This window comes from Manis pentadactyla, chromosome 1 (assembly GCF_030020395.1).
Source record: "Manis pentadactyla isolate mManPen7 chromosome 1, mManPen7.hap1, whole genome shotgun sequence".
Classification (NCBI taxonomy): Eukaryota; Metazoa; Chordata; class Mammalia; order Pholidota; family Manidae; genus Manis; species Manis pentadactyla.
The window spans coordinates 113,872,317-113,893,113 of NC_080019.1; the positions used below are offsets into that span (position 1 = coordinate 113,872,317).

The 20,797-nt window shown below is 41.0% G+C and overlaps 1 protein-coding gene across 12 annotated transcripts in view; it reads left to right on the forward strand.

The window, feature by feature from the left end:
- The first annotated feature begins 324 nt into the window (after positions 1 to 324).
- Positions 325 to 20,797, forward strand: part of YEATS2 (YEATS domain containing 2) — a 122,568-nt gene continuing 102,095 nt past the window's right edge. For 11 of the 12 annotated variants that reach the window (XR_008997073.1, XR_008997072.1, XR_008997076.1 and 8 more), the window contains exon 1: positions 325 to 484. The gene's annotated coding sequence lies outside the window, so the exon portion shown is untranslated. Of the gene's footprint in view, positions 485 to 544; positions 682 to 20,797 lie in introns of those variants that run through there. The other variant, XM_057500436.1, reaches the window with a different exon arrangement.

Below are 20,797 nucleotides of genomic sequence, written 5' to 3' on the forward strand. Positions count from 1 at the left end.
TTGCTGTGGAAGCTTCATATTTTATCAAACGCGGCGCTGGAACTCGCCCCCTTCTTCTAAGGAGAATGATAAGCGATGGTGCTTTGCCGGAACCGACGCTCATCCTCTGCAGCTAGCTGCGCGGAGCCTGGGCCAGTGCCTGCCCCGGCGTAGGCCCTAGCACCCAGCCGGCGTCCCGGCCCCGGCCCCGCCCACACCCCGGCGAGCCCTGCCCCCTGGCCGTGCGCGCCACCGCTGCTGCTGCCGCCACCGCCTCCGCGCGCGCGCCCCGCCCCGCCCCGCCCCTGCTGCTGACGTGCGGGGCTGAACGGGAGGGGCGGGCTCGCCGAACCGTGTGCTTCCGCGGGCTCCGGGGTCGCTGGGGCCTCGTGGCGGGGCGGCTCGGCGGGGCGGCTCCACGGGGCTTCGCCCACGCCCTTGCCTCCCCTGTGCCCTCTCGCGGTTCCCGGCGGGGCCTGTGCTTCAGCCGGAGATCCGGGAAAGGGTGAGAGTGTTGGCGGGAGCGGAGGGAGACCGACCGGCGCGCGACCCGCTCTCTGGAGCATTGTCTGGGCGGGGGTGGCGCGGGCACGTGCGCGCCCCTCCCCCACCGCGCGGCCGCGCGGCCCCCCAGTCCCCCGGAGGGAGGTGGGGAGCGGGTGACTGCCGAGCTGGGGATCGGAGGAGGAGGCTGCATCCGGGGTGAGTGTGTTTGCCGAGGAGTCTTCGAAGCGGGAACCTGGAATTGAGGTTTACAAGGGGGCCCTTTTCTAAGGGACACATCGCTTTCTGAGGGGACGGTGGTCCCTTGAGCCTCTGTGGCCGGAGCTTTTAAGATGTTAAGCTTGGTGGCCTGTGAAGGGATTGGAGGCGAGAGATTTGGCTCTGGCACCAGCAAGTTGTGATTTTGCCGACAAGAATGCTGGACTTCTCTCTCCAACCTGTCGCCATCCCTACCGTCCCCCTCCCGGTGGAGGATGAGCAGGGTATGAAAAGAGTGGAGGTATTCCAGGGTTATACCCGAGTTAAAGCACCGGAGGTGTGAGACAGTGTGGGGTCAGAGTAGAAAGCTTGGGAAAGTGAATAGTTGGAAGAAAGGCTGGTTTGGTGGGTTATGGCCAGCTTGCGAAAGACAATGAGGTTTGTATCGTAAACCTTTTTTTTCCTATAATGAAGGTAATAACGTTAGAAAACAAACTAGAGGAAGATACCACCAATAATTCTACAACCCTGACACATCATTCTTAGAGTTTTGATACATGTCTGCTAATATTTTCGTCTACGCTTATAGCAGTTTACCTACAATTTTCCATTTCCTTTTCTCTTTAACGTGTAGAATTAAGGTGAAATATGTAGCATTCAGCAATATCATATCCTCTTTCTTAATAAACAAGTAGCAAGTATTCATCATAGAAAAATTTTTAAATACAGGTAACCAAGACGAAGAAAAGTACCTAGTTTTTACTGTTTTACTACCTAGGGATATTATCACTGAGTGTGTATTTTGGGTTGTGTATATTTTCAAAGATAGGAGCTGGTGATACCCTGATTAGGAATTTAGTTTTTATGGAAATCCTTTGAAGGTTTTAAGAAGGCAGGTAGCAAAATCCGACTGTTTTATGGAGGAAGAGGACAAGAGTGGAAGCTGAGAAATCAGAAAACTGTGTGCAGTACTTTGGACTAGGTCCACGGCAGAAGAGATGGACAAGAGTAGAAAAATTTTTAAATATTTTGGAGGTAGAATGACCAAGACTTGCAAGTGGATTTGGTAAGGAAAAAGGATAATTCTTTGCTTTTTGATACTTATTTTGAGCAACTAGAGTAGATGGTGGCATTCGCTGAGAAGGAAAATGGAAAAGAAATTTGAGGTGGGAGAAATGATGAGTTCTGTTTCTGGTGTATTGAATTTGAGATGCGTATTAGTTATGAAATCGGTATGTCAGGAGGCAGTTGGATGTACCTGTTTGGAACTCTGGGGAGAGAGTACTTAGCAGATGGGCTATATGAGATCGCTTAGGGAAAGAGTGTTGCTGAAGAAGTGAACATGGAGTCTCAGGCATTCCAATATTTTGAAGTCTAGTGGAGGAAGAAAGGAGCACAGGGCAGAAGAAGGCAGTGAGGTGGGAAAAAAGGAGGAGGCTGGCGTCATGGAAGCCAAGACAGATACATTTATGGAAGATGGAGAGTTGATCTGTCAGTCGTTATGAGATGTTTAATGAAGTGCCCTGTTGGATTTCGCAGTGTGGAGGTTATTGGTTTTGGTTGTTATCATCTTAACCGTTTTAAGTGGTATGAAATATATTCATAATGTTGTGCAACCATCACCACCATCCATCTCCATAAATCTTTTCATTTTGTAAAACTGAAACTACATACTCATTCAACAGTAACTCCGCATTCCCCCGTGCCATCGGGAACATCCTTCTTTCTCTATGATTTTGATTACTCTTAAGTACCTTGCATAAGTAGAATCATAACAGTGTTTGTCTTTTTGTGACTGGCTTATTTACCATAATGTCCTCAAGGTTCATCCATGTTGTACATATGTCAGGATTTCCATCCTTTTTAAGGCCAAATAATCAGTGTATGTATGTATGACATTTTGTTTATCCATTCATCTGTCAATGAATACTTGGGTTGTTTCCATCTTTTGGCTATTGTGACTAATGCTGATTAAGAACGTGAATGTAGAGATAACTGGTATATACCTAAAAGTGGAATTGCTGGATCATATGGTAACTCTATCTTTAATTTTTTGAGGAATCACCACACTGTTAAATAGCAGCTGCACCGTTTTACATTCCTACCAACACTGCACAAGGGTTCCAATTTCTTCACATCCTGGCCAACACTTGTTGTTTTCTGTTTTTGCTTACTTTTTAATAGTATTCATCCTAGTGGGTGTGAGGTGCTATGTCATTGTAATTTTGATTTGGACTCCCCTAATATTAGTGATGTCATCTATTCATTAGCTTATTGGCTATTTGCATATCTCCTTTGGAGAGGTGTCTATTCAAATCCTTTGCTTATTTTTGAATGTCTTTTGTTGTTGAGTTTTAGGAGTTCTCTCCATATACTGGATGTTAATCCCTTGCTAGATATATGACTTGCAAATATTTTCTCTCAGTCTGTGGGTTGCCATTTTGCGCTATGGATAGATAGTGTTGTTTGATGCACAAATTTAAAAAAATTTTGTCAAGTTTCATTTGTCTTTTTCTTCTTTTTCTTTCTGTCTGTGCCTTTGTCATCCAAGAAATCATTGCCCAATCCAATGTCATGAAGCTTTTGTCTAATTTTTTCTTCTAAGAGTTTTATTGTTTTGAGACTTACATAGAGGTCTTTGATCCATTTTGAGTTAATTTTTGTATATGGTGTTTGGTAAGGGTCTGACTTTATTCTTTTGCATATAGACACTCAGTTTTCCCAACACCATTTGTTAAAAATGCTGCCCTTTTCCTACTGAATGGTCTTAGCACCCTTGCCAAAAATCATTTGACCATATCTATATGCAAGGACTTATTTCTGGGTGCCCTGTTCTATTCCATTGGTCTATATAGTACCACACCTTTGCCAGTACCATACCTTTTTGATTTCTATAAATTTTAATAAGTTTTGAAATCAGGAAGTATGAGTCTTGCAGTTTTGATCTTTCTCAAGATTGTTTTGGTTATTCAGGATCCCTTGAGATTCCACATGAGTTTTAGGATGTTTTTTTTATTTCTGCAAAAAAAAAGTCATTGGGATTTTGATAGGAATTGTATTGAATCTGTAGGTGACTTTGGGTAGTATTGACTTTTTTAACAATATTGTTTTCCAATCCATGAATATGGGATTTGTCTCCATTTACTTATGTCTTTAATTTCTTTTAGCAACGTTTTGTAGATTTCATTGTACAAATCTTTACCTCCTTGGTTAATTCCTAAGTGCTTTGTTCTTTTTGATGCTATTTCATAAGTAGAATTGTTTTTATAATATCCTTTTCAGATTGTTCATTGTTTGTGTATAGAAATGCAACTGATTTTTGTGTGTGGACATAGTATCCTGCTACTTTGCTGAATTCATTTATTCTAACAGTTTTTTTTTTTTTTGTGGAACCTTTAGTTTTTCTACATACAAGTTCATATCCCCCCATTAAAAAAAAATGCTTTTATATTTATTCAGTGGATACACTGTAATTTACTATGGACTGTTTCCAGTTTTTTATTGTAAAATCTACAGGAAGAGGCAAACTGATATTTAAATTGTAGATCTGTATGTGCAGACCACTTATGTATATCACCTTGTCTTCAGAGTAATTTTTTAGGATAGATTTTCAGAAATACTTGCTCATCCTGTCTTCTCATTCAACCGTAGATTTTTATTTTAATCTCCCTTGCCACCTCCTTGAATTGGCTCCCTTAAGTCTTGCCCCCCTTTCATCTTGCCCCCTGTTTTCTACATGGCTACCAAATGGAGGGTGAGGGTTGGTGCACTTTTCCCTCTTAGAAAACAAGACTTATGAAGCAGACTGTTTCTATAACATCTGTTCTGTGGAGTTAGGAAAAGAAAGTTTTTGAAAGCTGAAGTGCACTTCATGAATGAGTCATAACTTAATTTGATTCTTGTAAGGTGAATAGCATTTCAGTAAGTGGAGAGAAGGTAGAGGTGAAATATGAACCATTGGAGGGTAACTGTGAGGTGTTCAGGCATGTGAACGTTGATGACTGCAGGCAAGAAGTAGAAGAACTGGTTCTCCTAGCGAAGGTTTATTCTGTTTATCTGAGGAGTGAGCTATAAGGGTGTGTGCGGGCAGGGTGGGTGACACAGCCTGTTAGGTGATGGGAATGAAGGCTGCGGGGGAGGAGAAAGCTGAGGGTGGGGCTTCAACTTTATTTGTAATGTTTTTATTCACAGAGTTGTGGATACATTGGTGACTGTTATCTATTTTGTTTTTTAAAAATCACTTTGAGAGTGTGTATACTTTTAAAATTGAGGTATAATTCACATGTCAAATTCACCATTTTTTTTTCAATTTCAGTCATTGCTTTATTTTATCATTAAACAAATAGCAACAATCAAGTCTAGCTCTGATTCATATAACAGACATTAGTTAAGTAAACTGACTCTAAATTTGGTAGAATTAGAAACTGGGGTATTAGGACTTCCTACACTAAGACTAGGATAAAGGTTTATAAGAAGGCATGATGAGGTTGGGATTTCTGCAGGTGAAGGCAGGCTAATGCTGCCCAGCAGCCTCATGGACTACTTACTACCTGTCAGAATTACCTTGGCTTCAGGTCTGTCCATAGCCTTGCCATTTCAGAAGTTTTACCTTATCAGTGGCCTGGAGTTGATGGGACTTAAGGTTATTGATTCATGATAACTAAATGCACAAAGCACTGAGTTATGTAGTCAACTAGGCCAATTAATAAAAAAAAAAATCACCATGCATTTTTTAAAATTTGGCCTATGTATTTTTTGCTTCGAGGAAGACAGCTTATCTGAAGGTTGGTGGGTGAACATGGAATCAAAATAAGAATCATTTGATTCAGATGTTTAATTGTATCAAGTCTGTTAGCCTGACGATCTATCTCCAAAGTAGAAATATTTCTGTCATATACAATAGATTTCCCTCAGTGCTTTGCCACCGTGTTGCACTTTTTATTAAACTCTTTCTCATTGACACATTCTTTTATTTTTAATTAAGGTATCACCGATACACAATCTTATGAAGGTTTCACATGAACAACATTGTGGTTTCAACATTCACCCTTATTATCAAGCTCCCCCCTCCCACCCCATTGCAGTCACTGTCAAAATTCACCATTTTAAAGTGTGTAACTCAGTGGCTTTGGTATATTCACAAGATTGTGCAACCATTATTACTATCTAAATCTGTAACATTTCCATCACTCAAGAAAGAAACCCTGTACCTATTAGCAGTCAATCCAAGTTTCCCCTTCCCATCATCCCCTGGCAGGTACTTTCTGTGTATAAGGATTTGCTTATTTCTGGATATTCCATATCAAAAATAGAACTGTATATCTACCACTGTGTTGTACACTTGAAACTCATGTAATGTAATACTGTGTGTCAACTACCCTTCAATAAAAAATAATTATTTAAAAAAAAAAAAAATAGAACTGTATAATTGTGGCTTTTGATAGCTGGTTTCCTTCACTTAGTATGATATTTTCAAAGTACATCTGTGTTGTAGCATGTCAGTACTTCATTCCTTTTTATTGCTTAATAATATTGCATTGTATAAATATACATTGTGTTTATCCAGTCATCAGTTGGTAGACATTTTGATTGTTTCTGCTTTTTACTTATTAGGAATAATGCTGTTATGAACATTCACATACAAGTTTTTGCTTGGAGATACATTTTCAGTTCTGTTGGCTATATACTTAGGAATGCAATTGCTGGATTATAGTAATTCTGTGTTTAACTTTTTGAGGAACTGCAAAACTGTTTTCATAGTAGCTGCACCATTTTACATTTCCACCAACAATGTAAGAGGGTTCCCATTACATATTCTGTATACATTTTTGGTAGACTGTATTTAATAGTTGTGTGTGTGTGTTTTTACACATCTTCATTGAGGTACACTTGGCAACCACAAACCACTTGTGCTTGTGTAAAGTGTACAATTTGATAAATTTTGACATATTTATACACCTGTGAAACCCTCACCACAATCAAGATATTAAAGATATGCATCATGCCCCCAATTCTTCTTCTTTTTTTTTTTGAGAGGGCATCTCTCATATTTATTGATCAAATGGTTGTTAACAACAATAAAATTCTGTATAGGGGACTCAATGCACAAACATTAATCCACCCCAAGCCTAATTCTCATCAGTCTCTGATCTTCTGAAGCATAACAAACAAGTTCTAACATGGTGAACAAATTCTTACATAGTGAATAAGTTCTTACATGGTGAACAGTACAAGGGCAGTCATCACAGAAACTTTCGGTTTTGATCATGCATTATGAACTATAAACAATCAGGTCAAATATGAATATTCATTTGATTTTATACTTGACTTATATGTGAATCCCACATTTCTCCCTTATTATTATTATTATTATTATTATTTTTTTTTTTTAATAAAATGGTGAAGTGGTAGGTAGATGCAAGATAAAGGTAGAAACCATAGTTTAGTGCTGTAAGAAAGCAAAAGTAGATGATCAGGTGTGTGCCTGTAGACTAAGTATTAATCCAAGCTAGACAAGGGGAACAAAACATCCACGGATGCAGAAAATTTCTCTCAAAACTGGGGGGTGAGGTTCTAAGCCTCACCTCTGTTGATCCCCAGTTTCTCACCTGATGACCCCCCTGCGACTGTGCCTGTCTTAGGTTGTTCCTCCCTTGAGGAATCTTACCCGTCTCTGGCTAACCAGTCATCTTCCGGGGCCATACAGGGAAATGTTAAGTTGGTAAGTGAGAGAGAAGCCTTATTGTTTGAAATGGTTAGCTTTTTATTTCTTTGCATATTTATGCCCTGTGGCTTCTATGCCCAGCATTTGTCTTGAGGTATCTTTACCACTTGGAGGAGTTATGATACTCGGTAAATTTGATATGAGGCACGAATTCTATTTAAGAATTCGTTGTAATTAGGAAGGAAGAAGAAAAGCTATAGAAGTAGCAGGCGGGAGAAAACATGGGAAGATTGATTATTTCTTTGACATATCTTCTTGTAGAGTAACTTCAGCATGTATAGATTTTAAGCTACTACTTAAATTGCGCACACACATTAACATAATAGGAGTATAGTTACATAACCAAAGCATACCTGTAATTACCAGCCATCTCCAGTGAAACCAAGAAAACCAGTTAGGCACCCTAGGCATTTGTGAAAACTTATCAATGATATGATGGTTATTATCTAACTGAATTTGAATAGTTTGAGAAAAATCAGACAAATTAAAACAACCCATTCCTGGGCACTGTTCACATCCCATATGTTCTTTTAACAGTAAATACTCTGTAGTTGTAAGATTTTGGAGCGCTACAATTTGCACTTCTCCTAATTCTTGGTTGAGTTCCAACAGTATAGATCCAGTCAAATTTGTTGTTTTACTGTATGCACAGGCCAGCTTAGATATCTCCTTCATTCCCATGGCAAGTCCAGGAGCTGGTGGGATGAGTGCATCTACAGCTGTAGCAGTGCGTGGATCTTTGTTGGGGTTTTTTGATGATCATCTTCTGGCATGAGTCTTCCAGAGAGTGCTGATGTTGGAAGTTCTCTTTCATATCGTATCTTAGTTCATTTTCGGGGTAGCCAAATTAGGCTTTGATCTTCTGTATAAACACAAACAGACCTTTTGCCTACACTTTTATATGTCCTTTATATCATTGTGTAGAATTCATTAGAGGTCACCACATAGGAACTGCATTTTTTTTTTTTTAATCATTAATCTACACTTACATGACGAATACTTTGTTTACTAGGCTCTCCCCTATACCAGGTCCCCCCTATATACTCCTTTACAGTCACTGTCCATCAGCGTAGCAACCTGTTGTAGAATCACTACTTGTCTTCTCTGTGTTGTACAGCCCTCCCCTTTCTCCCACCCCGCTATGGATGCTAATCTTAATACCCCCCTACTTCTCCCCCCCTTATCCCTCCCTACCCACCCATCCTCCCCAGTCCCTTTCCCTTTGGTACCTGTTAGTCCATTCTTGAGTTCTGTGATTCTGCTGCTGTTTTGTTCCTTCGGTTTTTCCTTTGTTCTTATATTCCACAGATGAGTGAAATCATTTGGTATTTCTCTTTCTCTGCTTGGCTTGTTTCACTGAGCAAAATACCCTCCAGCTCCATCCATGTTGCTGCAAATGGTTGGATTTGCCCTTTTCTTATGGCTGAGTAGTATTCCATTGTGTATATGTACCACATCTTCTTTATCCATTCATCTATCGATGGACATTTAGGTTGCTTCCAATTCTTGGCTATTGTAAATAGTGCTGCGATAAACATAGGGGTGCACTGATCTTTCTCATACTTGATTGCTGCATTCTTAGGGTAAATTCCTAGGAGTGCAATTCCTGGGTCAAATGGTAAGTCTGTTTTGAGCATTTTGATGTACCTCCATACTGCTTTCCACAATGGTTGAACAAGTTTACATTCCCACCAGCAGTGTAGGAGGGTTCCGCTTTCTCCACAGCCTCGCCAACATTTGTTGTTGTTTGTCTTTTGGATGGCAGCCATCCTTACTGGTGTGAGGTGATACCTCATTGTAGTTTTAATTTGCATTTCTCTGATAATTAGCGATGTGGAGCATCTTTTCATGTGTCTGTTGGCCATCTGTATTTCGTTTTTGGAGAACCGTCTGTTCAGTTCCTTTGCCCATTTTTTAATTGGGTTATTTGTTTTTTGTTTGTTGAGGCGTGTGAGCTCTTTATATATTCTGGACGTCAAGCCTTTATCGGATGTGTCATTTTCAAAGATATTCTCCCATACTGTAGGGTTCCTTTTTGTTCTATTGATGGTGTCTTTTGCTGTACAGAAGCTTTTCAGCTTAATATAGTCCCACTTGTTCATTTTTGCTGTTGTTTTCCTTGCCTGGGGAGATATGTTCAAGAAGAGGTCACTCATGTTTATGTCTAAGAGGTTTGTGCCTATGTTTTCTTCCAAGAGTTTAATGGTTTCATGACTTACATTCAGGTCTTTGATCCATTTTGAGTTTACTTTTGTATATGGGGTTAGACGATGGTCCAGTTTCATTCTCCTACATGTAGCTGTCCAGTTTTGCCAGCACCACCTGTTGAAGAGACTGTCATTTCGCCATTGTATGTCCATGGCTCCTTTATCAAATATTAATTGACCATATATGTCTGAGTTAATGTCTGGATTGTCTAGTCTGTTCCATTGGTCTGTGGCTCTGTTCTTGTGCCAGTACCAAATTGTCTTGATTACTGTGGCTTTATAATAGAGCTTGAAGTTGGGGAGTGAGATCCCCCCTACTTTATTCTTCTTTATCAGGATTGCTTTGGCTATTCGGGGTCTTTGGTGGTTCCATATGAATTTTTGAATTATTTGTTCCAGTTCATTGAAGAATGTTGCTGGTAGTTTCATAGGGATTGCATCAAATCTGTATATTGCTTTGGGCAGGATGGCCATTTTGACGATATTAATTCTTCCTAGCCATGAGCATGGGATGCGTTTCCATCTGTTAGTGTCCCCTTTAATTTCTCTTAAGAGTGACTTGTAGTTTTCAGAGGTATAAGTCTTTCACTTCTTTGGTTAGGTTTATTCCTAGGTATTTTATTTTTTTGATGCAATTGTGAATGGGGTTGTTTTCCTGATTTCTCTTTCTGTTGGTTCATTGTTGGTATATAGGAAAGCCACAGATTTCTGTGTGTTGATTTTGTATCCTGCAACTTTGCTGTATTCCGATATCAGTTCTAGTAGTTCTGGGGTGGAGTCTTTAGGGTTTTTTATGTACAGTATCATGTCATCTGCAAATAGTGACAGTTTGACTTCTTCTTTGCCAATCTGGATTCCTTGTATTTTTTTGTTTTGTCTGATTGCCGTGGCTAGGACCTCTAGTACAATGTTAAATAACAGTGGGGAGAGTGGGCATCCCTGTTTAGTTCCCGATCTCAGCGGAAATGCTTTCAGCTTCTCGCTATTCAATATAATGTTGGCTGTGGGTTTTTCATAGATGGCCTTTATTATGTTGAGGTACTTGCCCTCTATTCCCATTTTGCTGAGAGTTTTTATCATGAATGGATGTTGAACTTTGTCAAATGCTTTTTCAGCATCTATGGAGATGATCATGTGGTTTTTGTCTTTGTTGATGTGGTGGATGATATTGATGGACTTTCGAATGTTGTGCCATCCTTGCATCCCTGGGATGAATCCCACTTGGTCATGGTGTACGATGGTTTTGATGTATTTTTGAATTCGGTTTGCTAAAATTTTGTTGAGTATTTTTGCGTCTACGTTCATCAGGGATATTGGTCTGTAGTTTTCTTTTTTGGTGGTGTCTTTGCCTGGTTTTGGTATTAGGGTGATGTTAGCTTCATAGAATGAGTTTGGGAGTATCCCCTCCTCTTCTATTTCTTGGAAAACTTTAAGGAGAATGGGTATTATGTCTTCCCTGTATGTCTGATAAAATTCCGAGGTAAATCCATCTGGCCCGGGGGTTTTGTTCTTTGGTAGTTTTTTGATTACCGCTTCAATTTCGTTGCTGGTAATTGGTCTGTTTAGATTTTCTGTTTCTTTTTGGGTCAGTCTTGGAAGGTTGTATTTTTCTAGGAAGTTGTCCATTTCTCCTAGGTTTCCCAGCTTGTTAGCATATAGGTTTTCATAGTATTCTCTAATAATTCTTTGTATTTCTGCGGGATCTGTTGTGATTTTTCCTTTCTCATTTCTGATACTGTTGATTTGTGTTGACTCTCTTTTCCTCTTAATAAGTCTGGCTAGAGGCTTATCTATTTTGTTTATTTTCTCGAAGAACCAGCTCTTGGTTTCATTGATTTTTGCTATTGTTTTATTCTTCTCAATTTTATTTATTTCTTCTCTGATCTTTATTATGTCCCTCCTTCTGCTGACCTTAGGCCTCATCTGTTCTTCTTTTTCCAATTTTGATAGTTGTGACATTAGACCGTTCATTTGGGATTGCTCTTCCTTTTTTAAATGTGCTTGGAGTGCTATATACTTTCCTCTTAAGACTGCTTTTGCTGCGTCCCACAGAAGTTGGGGCTTAGTGTTGTTGTTGTCATTTGTTTCCATATATTGCTGGATCTCAATTTTGATTTGGTCATTGATCCATTGATTATTTAGGAGCGTGTTGTTTAGCCTCCATGTGTTTGTGAGCCTTTTTGCTTTCTTTGAACAGTTTATTTCTAGTTTAGTGCCTTTGTGGTCTGAAAAGTTGGTTGGTAGGATTTCAATCTTTTGGAATTTACTGAGGCTCTTTTTGTGTCCTAGTATGTGGTCTATTCTGGAGAATGTTCCATGTGCACTTGAGAAGAACGTGTATCCTGTTGCTTTTGGATGTAGAGTTCTGTAGATGTCTATTAGGTCCATCTGTTCTAGTGTGTTGTTCAGTGCCTCTGTGTCCTTACTTATTTTCTGTCTGGTGGATCTGTCCTTTGGAGTGAGTGGTGTGTTGAAGTCTCCTAGAATGAATGCATTGCATTCTATTTCCTCCTTTAGTTCTGTTAATATTTGTTTCAGGTATGTTGGTGCTCCTGTATTGGGTGCATATATATTTATAATGGTTATATCCTCTTGATGGACTGAGCCCTTTATCATTATGTAATGTCCTTCTTTGTCTTTTGTTACTTTCTTTATTTTGAAGTCTGTTTTGTCTGATACCAGAATTGCAACACCTGCTTTCTTCTCTCTGTTGTTTGCTTGAAATATCTTTTTCCATCCCTTGACTTTAAGTCTGTGCATGTCTTTGGGTTTGAGGTGAGTCTCTTGTAAGCAGCATATGGATGGATCTTGCTTTTTTATCCATTCTATTACTCTGTGTCTTTTGATTGGTGCATTCAGTCCATTTACATTTAGGGTGATTATTGAAAGGTATGAATTTATTGCCATTGCAGGCTTTAAGTTTGTGGTTACCAAAGGTTTAGGGTTAGCTTCTTTACTGTCTTACTGTCTAACTTAACTCGCTTGTTGAGCTATTATAAACACAATCTGATGATTCTTTATTTCTCTCCCTTCTTATTCCTCCTCCTCCCTTCTTCATATGTTGGGTGTTTTGTTGTGTGCTCTTTTTAGGAGTGCTCCCATCTAGAGCAGTCCCTGTAGGATGCCCTGTAGAGGTGGTTTGTGGGAGGCAAATTCCCTCAACTTTTGCTTGTCTGGGAATTGTTTAATCCCTCCTTCATATTTAAATGATATTCGTGCTGGATACAGTAGTCTTGGTTCGAGGCCCTTCTGTTTCATTGCATTAAGTATATCATGCCATTCTCTTCTGGCCTGTAGGGTTTCTGTTGAGAAGTCTGATGATAGCCTGATGGGTTTTCCTTTGTAGGTAACCTTTTTTTTCTCTCTGGCTGCTTGTAATACTTTGTCCTTGTCTTTGATCTTTGCCATTTTAATTATTATGTGTCTTGGTGTTGCCCTCCTTGGATCCCTTGTCATGGGAGTTCTGTGTACCTCTGTGGTCTGAGAGGCCATTTCTTCCCCTAGTTTGGGGAAATTTTCAGCAATTATTTCTTCAAAGACATTTTCTATCCCCTTTTCTCTCTCTACTTCTTCTGGAATGCCTATGATTCTTATATTATTCCTTTTAGATTGATCACTCAGCTCTCTTAAAATTCTTTCATTCCTGGAGATCCTTTTATCTCTCTCTGCATCAGCTTCTCTGCGTTCCTGTTCTCTGTTTTCTAGTCCATTAATGGTCTCTTGCATCTCGTCCATTCTGTTGTGAAGTCCTTCCAGAGCTTGTTTTATTTCTGAATTCTCCTTCCTTAGTTCTTGCATATTTCTCTGCAAGTCCATCAGCATGGTTATGACTTTTGTTTTGAATTCTTTTTCAGAAAGACTGGCTAAATCTATCTCCCCAGATTCCTTCTCAGGGGAAGATGTAGCAGATGCTGAAGCTGTCTGGGTTAGTCTTGTCTGGATCATATTTTTTTGCCTTTTCATGTTGACAGGTGCTATTGACTGTCAGCTGGGAGGGCCAAAATTTTCACTTACTACTGGCCTTTCTTTACTGGGGCAACTGCGACCCCTAGTGGCTTGTGTTGGGTAATTGCGTGTAGAGTGGGTCTTTGTGTCTTGCCTGGCCGGGAGGGAGAAATTTCCCTTTCTGTGGGCGGAATTTGTCTCAGGCTGCTTCTCTGCTTTCGCAGCGCCCGGTGGGGTGATGGATGGGGGGGCTGCTTGACTGTTTGCCTCCGTGAGGGGTCTCAGAGCTGTTGCCCAGGGGGTTAGTGCACCCGGTTTTCCCTGTAATTTCCAGCTGCTGTACTGTGACCTGGGTTGTTTCCGTCAAGCTGTTAAGTCCCTGTCCCTTTAAGACTTTCAAAAAGCCCCCGCTTTTCTTTGTCACAGGGGCATCAGCTTCAGCACCCGCTCAGAGGTCTTACTCCCTGTTCCCCCAGTATCCAGGGTCCCCTGGGCATGTACTGTGTCTGCGCTCTGGCCCGGATGGCTGGGGCTGGGTGTTCGGCAGTCCTGGGCTCCGTCTCCCTCCCGCTCTGCCTATTGTTCTCCCGCCGGGAGCTGGGGGGAGGGGCGCTCGGGTCCCGCCGGGCCGGGGCTTGTATCTTACCCCTTTCACCAGTCGCTGGGTTCTCGCTGGTGTAGCTGCAGTCTGGCCACTGTCCTGCGTCTTCTGGTCTCTCTTTTAGGGCTAGTTGTGTTTGTTGTATTTTCAAAAGTATATATGTTTTTGGGAGGAGATTCCCACTGTCCTACTCACGCCGCCATGTTGGCTCCGCCCCTGGAAGTTCTTTTTCATATCGTATCTTAGTTCATTTCCGGGGTAGCCCAATTAGGCTTTGATCCTCTGTATAAACGTAAACAGACCCTTTGCCTACACTTTTATATGCCCTTTATACCCTTGTGTAGGACGCATTGGAGGTCTCCACACAGGAACTGCCTTTTTTTTTTTTTTTTTGGTATCATTAATCTACACTTACATGATGAATATTATGTTTACTAGGCTCTCCCCTATACCAGGTCCCCCCTATAAACCCCTTTACAGTCACTGTCCATCAGCATAGCAAATGTTGTAGAATCACTACTTGCCTTCTCTGTGTTGTACAGCCCTCCCTTTCTCCCACCCCCCATGCATGCTAATCTTAATACCCCCCTTCTTCTCCCCCCACTTATCCCTCCCTACCCACCCATCCTCCCCAGTCCCTTTCCCTTTGGTACCTGTTAGTCCATTCTTGAGTTCTGTGATTCTGCTGCTGTTTTGTTCCTTCAGTTTTTCCTTTGTACTTATATTCCACAGATGAGTGAAATCATTTGGTATTTCTCTTTCTCCGCTTGGCTTGTTTCACTGAGCATAATGCCCTCCAGCTCCATCCATGTTGCTGCAAATGGTTGGATTTGCCCTTTTCTTATGGCTGAGTAGTATTCCATTGTGTATATGTACCACATCTTCTTTATCCATTCGTCTATCGATGGACATTTAGGTTGCTTCCAATTCTTGGCTATTGTAAATAGTGCTGCGATAAACATAGGGGTGCACTGATCTTTCTCATACTTGATTGCTGCATTCTTAGGGTAAATTCCTAGGAGTGCAATTCCTGGGTCAAATGGTAAGTCTGTTTTGAGCATTTTGATGTACCTCCATACTGCTTTCCACAATGGTTGAACTAACTTACATTCCCACCAGCAGTGTAGGAGGGTTCCCCTTTCTCCACAGCCTCGCCAACATTTGTTGTTGTTTGTCTTTTGGATGGCAGCCATCCTTACTGGTGTGAGGTGATACCTCATTGTAGTTTTAATTTGCATTTCTCTGATAATTAGTGATGTGGAGCATCTTTTCATGTGTCTGTTGGCCATCTGTATTTCTTTTTTGGAGAACTGTCTGTTCAGTTCCTCTGCCCATTTTTTAATTGGGTTATTTGTTTTTTGTTTGTTGAGGCGTGTGAGCTCTTTATATATTCTGGACGTCAAGCCTTTATCGGATGTGTCATTTTCAAATATATTCTCCAATACTGTAGGGATCCTTTTTGTTCTATTGATGGTGTCTTTTGCTGTACAGAAGCTTTTCAGCTTAATATAGTCCCACTTACTCATTTTTGCTGTTGTTTTCCTTGACCGGGGAGATATGTTCAAGAAGAGGTCACTCATGTTTATGTCTAAGAGGTTTTTGCCTATGTTTTCTTCCAAGAGTTTAATGGTTTCATGACTTACATTCAGGTCTTTGATCCATTTTGAGTTTACTTTTGTATATGGGGTTAGACAATGGTTCAGTTTCATTCTCCTACATGTAGCTGTCCAGTTATGCCAGCACCATCTGTTGAAGAGACTGTCATTTCGCCATTGTATGTCCATGGCTCCTTTATCAAATATTAATTGACCATATATGTCTGGGTTAATGTCTGGATTCTCTAGTCTGTTCCATTGGTCTGTGGCTCTGCTCTTGTGCCAGTACCAAATTGTCTTGATTACTATGGCTTTATAGTAGAGTTTGAAGTTGGGGAGTGAGATCCCCCCTACTTTATTCTTCTTTCTCAGGATTGCTTTGGCTATTCGGGGTCTTTGGTGTTTCCATATGAATTTTTGAACTATTTGTTCCAGTTCATTGAAGAATGTTGCTGGTAGTTTCATAGGGATTGCATCAAATCTGTATATTGCTTTGGGCAGGATGGCCATTTTGACGATATTAATTCTTCCTAGCCACGAGCATGGGATGAGTTTCCATCTGTTAGTGTCCCCTTTAATTTCTCTTAAGAGTGACTTGTAGTTTTCAGAGGTATAAGTCTTTCACTTCTTTGGTTAGGTTTATTCCTAGGTATTTTTTTTTTTTGATGCAATTGTGAATGGAGTTGTTTTCCTGATTTCTCTTTCTGTTGGTTCATTGTTAGTGTATAGGAAAGCCACAGATTTCTGTGTATTGATTTTGTATCCTGCAACTTTGCTGTATTCCGGTATCAGTTCTAGTAGTTTTGGGGTGGAGTCTTTAGGGTTTTTTATGTACAGTATCATGTCATCTGCAAATAGTGACGGTTTAACTTCTTCTTTACCAGTCTGGATTCCTTGTATTTTTTTGTTTTGTCTGATTGCCGTGGCTAGGACCTCCAGTACTATGTTAAATAACAGTGGGGAGAGTGGGCATCCCTGTCTAGTTCCCGATCTCAGAGGAAATGCTTTCAGCTTCTCGCTGTTCAATATAATGTTGGCTGTGGGTTTATCATAGATGGCCTTTATTATGTTGAGGTACTTGCCCTCTATTCCCATTTTGCTGAGAGTTTTTATCATGAACGGATGTTGAACTTTGTCGAATGCTTTCTCAGCATCTATGGAGATGATCATGTGGTTTTTGTCTTTGTTTTTGTTGATGTGGTGGATGATGTTGATGGACTTTCGAATGTTGTACCATCCTTGCATCCCTGGGATGAATCCCACTTGGTCATGGTGTACGATGGTTTTGATGTATTTTTGAATTCGGTTTGCTAAAATTTTGTTGAGTATTTTTGCGTCTACGTTCATCAGGGATATTGGTCTGTAGTTTTCTTTTTTGGTGGTGTCTTTGCCTGGTTTTGGTATTAGGGTGATGTTAGCTTCATAGAATGAGTTTGGGAGTATCCCCTCCTCCTCTATTTTTTGGAAAACTTTAAGGAGAATGGGTATTATGTCTTCCCTGTATGTCTGATAAAATTCCGAGGTAAATCCATCTGGCCCGGGGGTTTTGTTCTTTGGTAGTTTTTTGATTACCACTTCAATTTTGTTGCTGCTAATTGGTCTGTTTAGATTTTCTGTTTCTTTCTGGGTCAGTCTTGGAAGGTTGTATTTTTCTAGGAAGTTGTCCATTTCTCCTAGGTTTCCCAGCTTGTTAGCATATAGGTTTTCATAGTAGTCTCTAATAATTCTTTGTATTTCTGTGGGGTCTGTTGTGATTTTTCCTTTCTCATTTCTGATACTGTTGATTTGTGTTGACTCTCTTTTCTTCTTGTTAACTCTGGCTAGAGGCTTATCTATTTTGTTTATTTTGTTGAATAACCAGCTCTTGGTTTCATTGATTTTTGCTATTGTTTTATTCTTCTCAATTTTATTTATTTCTTCTCTGATCTTTATTATGTCCCTCCTTCTGCTGACCTTAGGCCTCATTTGTTCTTCTTTTTCCAATTTCGATAATTGTGACATTAGACCATTCATTTGGGATTGTTCTTCCTTTTTTAAATTTGCTTGGATTGCTATATACTTTCCTCTTAAGACTGCTTTTGCTGTGTCCCACAGAAGTTGGGGCTTAGTGTTGTTGTTGTCATTTCATTTGTTTCCATATATTGCTGAATCTCCATTTTGATTTGGTCATTGATCCATTGATTATTTAGGAGCGTGTTGTTAAGCCTCCATGTGTTTGTGAGCCTCTTTGCTTTCTTTGTACAGTTTATTTCTAGTTTTATGCCTTTGTGGTCTGAAAAGTTGGTTGGTAGGATTTCAATCTTTTGGAATATACTGAGGCTCTTTTTGTGGCCTAGTATGTGGTCTATTCTGGAGAATGTTCCATGTGCACTTGAGAAGAATGTATATCCGGTTGCTTTTGGATGTAGAGTTCTATAGATGTCTATTAGGTCCATCTGCTCTACTGTGTTGTTCAGTGCTTCCGTGTCCTTATTTATTTTCTGCCCGGTGGATCTATCCTTTGGGGTGAGTGGTGTGTTGAAGTCTCCTAGAATGAATGCATTGCAGTCTATTTCCCCCTTTAGTTCTGTTAGTATTTGTTTCACATATGCTGGTGCTCCTGTGTTGGGTGCATATATATTTAGAATGGTTATATCCTCTTGTTGGACTGAGCCCTTTATCATTATGTAGTGTCCTTCTTTATCTCTTGTTACTTTCTTTGTTTTGAAGTCTGTTTTGTCTGATATTAGTACTGCAACCCCTGCTTTCTTCTCGCTGTTGTTTGCTTGAAATATGTTTTTCCATCCCTTGACTTTTAGTCTGTACATGTCTTTGGGTTTGAGGTGAGTGTCTTGTAAGCAGCACATAGATGGGTCTTGCTTTTTTATCCTTTCTATTACTCTATGTCTTTTGATTGGTGCATTCAGCCCATTAACATTTAGGGTGACTATTGAAAGATATGTACTTATTGCCATTGCAGGCTTTAAATTTGTGATTACCCAAGGTTCAAGGTTAGCCTCTTTAGTATCTTACTACCTAACTTAGCTCGCTTATTGAGCTGTTATATACACTGTCTGGAGATTCTTTTCTTCTCTCCCTTCTTATTCCTCCTCCTCCATTCTTCATATGTTGGGTGTTTTGTGCTGTGCTCTTTCTAGGAGTGCTCCCCTCTAGAGCAGTCCCTGTAAGATGTTCTGTAGAGGTGGTTTGTGGGAAGCAAATTCCCTCAGCTTTTGTTTGTCTGGGAATTGTTTAATCCCACCGTCATATTTGAATGATAGTCGTGCTGGATACAGTATCCTTGGTTCAAGGCCCTTCTGTTTCATTGTATTAAATATATCATGCCATTCTCTTCTGGCCTGTAGGGTTTCTGTCGAGAAGTCTGATGTTAGCCTGATGGGTTTTCCTTTATAGGTGACCTTTTTCTCTCTAGCTACCTTTAAAACTCTTTCCGTGTCCTTGATCTTTGCCATTTTAATTATTATGTGTCTTGGTGTTGTCCTCCTTGGATCCTTTCTGTTGGGGGTTCTGTGTATTTCCGTGGTCTGTTCGATTATTTCCTCCCCCAGTTTGGGGAAGTTTTCAGCAATTATTTCTTCTAAGATACTTTCCATCTCTTTTCCTCTGTCTTCTTCTTCTGGAACCCCTATAATACGGATATTGTTCCTTTTGGATTGGTCACACAGTTCTCTTAATATTGTTTCATTCCTGTAGATCCTTTTATCTCTCTCTATGTCAGCTTCTAAGCGTTCCTGTTCTCTGGTTTCAATTCCGTCAATGGCGTCTTGCATCCTATCCATTCTGCTTATAAACCCTTCCAGAGTTTGTTTCATTTCTGTAATCTCCTTTCTGGCATCTGTGATCTCCCTCCGGACTTCATTCCATTTCTCTTGCGTATTTCTCTGCATCTCTGTCAGCATGTTTATGATTCTTATTTTGAATTCTTTTTCAGGAAGACTGGTTAGGTCTGTCTCCTTCTCTGGTGTTGTCTCTGTGATCTTTGTCTGCCTGTAGCTTTGCCTTTTCATGGTGATAGGAATAGTTTGCAGAGCTGGGATGAGTGACGGCTGGAAGAACTTCCCTTCTTGTTGATTTGTGGCCCTCCTCTCCTGGGAGAACAGCGACCTTTAGTGGCTTGTGCTGGGCAGCTGCGCGCAGACAGGGTTTCTGCTTCCTGCCCGGTTGCTATGGAGTTAATCTCCGCTGTTGCTGTGGGCGTGGCCTGGCTTGGGCAGCTGCTCCAAAGTGGTGGAGTTGCATTGGTGGGGGAGCGGCTGGGAGGCTATTTATCTCCGTAAGGGGCCTCCCTGCTCCCTGCAGCTCAGGGGTTAGGGTGCCCATAGATCCCCGGATTCCCTCTCTGGATTAAGTGTCCCTCCCTGTCCCTTTAAGATTTCCAAAAAGCACCCGCCAAAACAAAACAACAACCGCAAAGAAAAAAAGAAAAAAAAATTTTTTAATTAAAAAAAAAAAAAAAAGGGTGGCCGCTCGTTTTTCTTTATTCTCTGGCGCCAGCCTCAGGCATCTGCTCACCGGTCTTGCTGCCCTGTTTCCCTAGTATTGGGGTCCCTATCCCTTTAAGACTTCCAAAAAGCGCTCGCCAAAACAAAACAGAAAAAAAAAAATGGTGACTCGCTTTTCTGGTGTCGTCCGGTGCCAGGCCTCCGGTGCCCGCTCACTGTTCTTGCTGCCCTGTTTCCCTAGTATTGGGGTCCCTATCCCTTTAAGACTTCCAAAAAGCGCTCGCCAAAACAAAACAGAAATAAAAAGAAAAAAAATTGGTCACTCGCTTTTCTTATGTCCTCCGGCGCCCGGCCTCCGGTGCCCGCTCACTGTTCTTGCTGCCCTGATTCCCTAGTATCCAGGGGCCTCTGCGCACACACTGTGTCTGCACTCTGACCTGGATGGCTGGGGCTGGGGTTTCGGCAGTCCTGGGCTCTGTCTCCCTCCCGCCGGGATTTGCGGGAATGGGCGCTCGGCTCCCGCCGGGCCGGGGCTTGTATCTTACCCCCTTCACGAGGCGCTGGGTTCTCTCAGGTGCAGATGTGGTCTGGATATTGTCCTG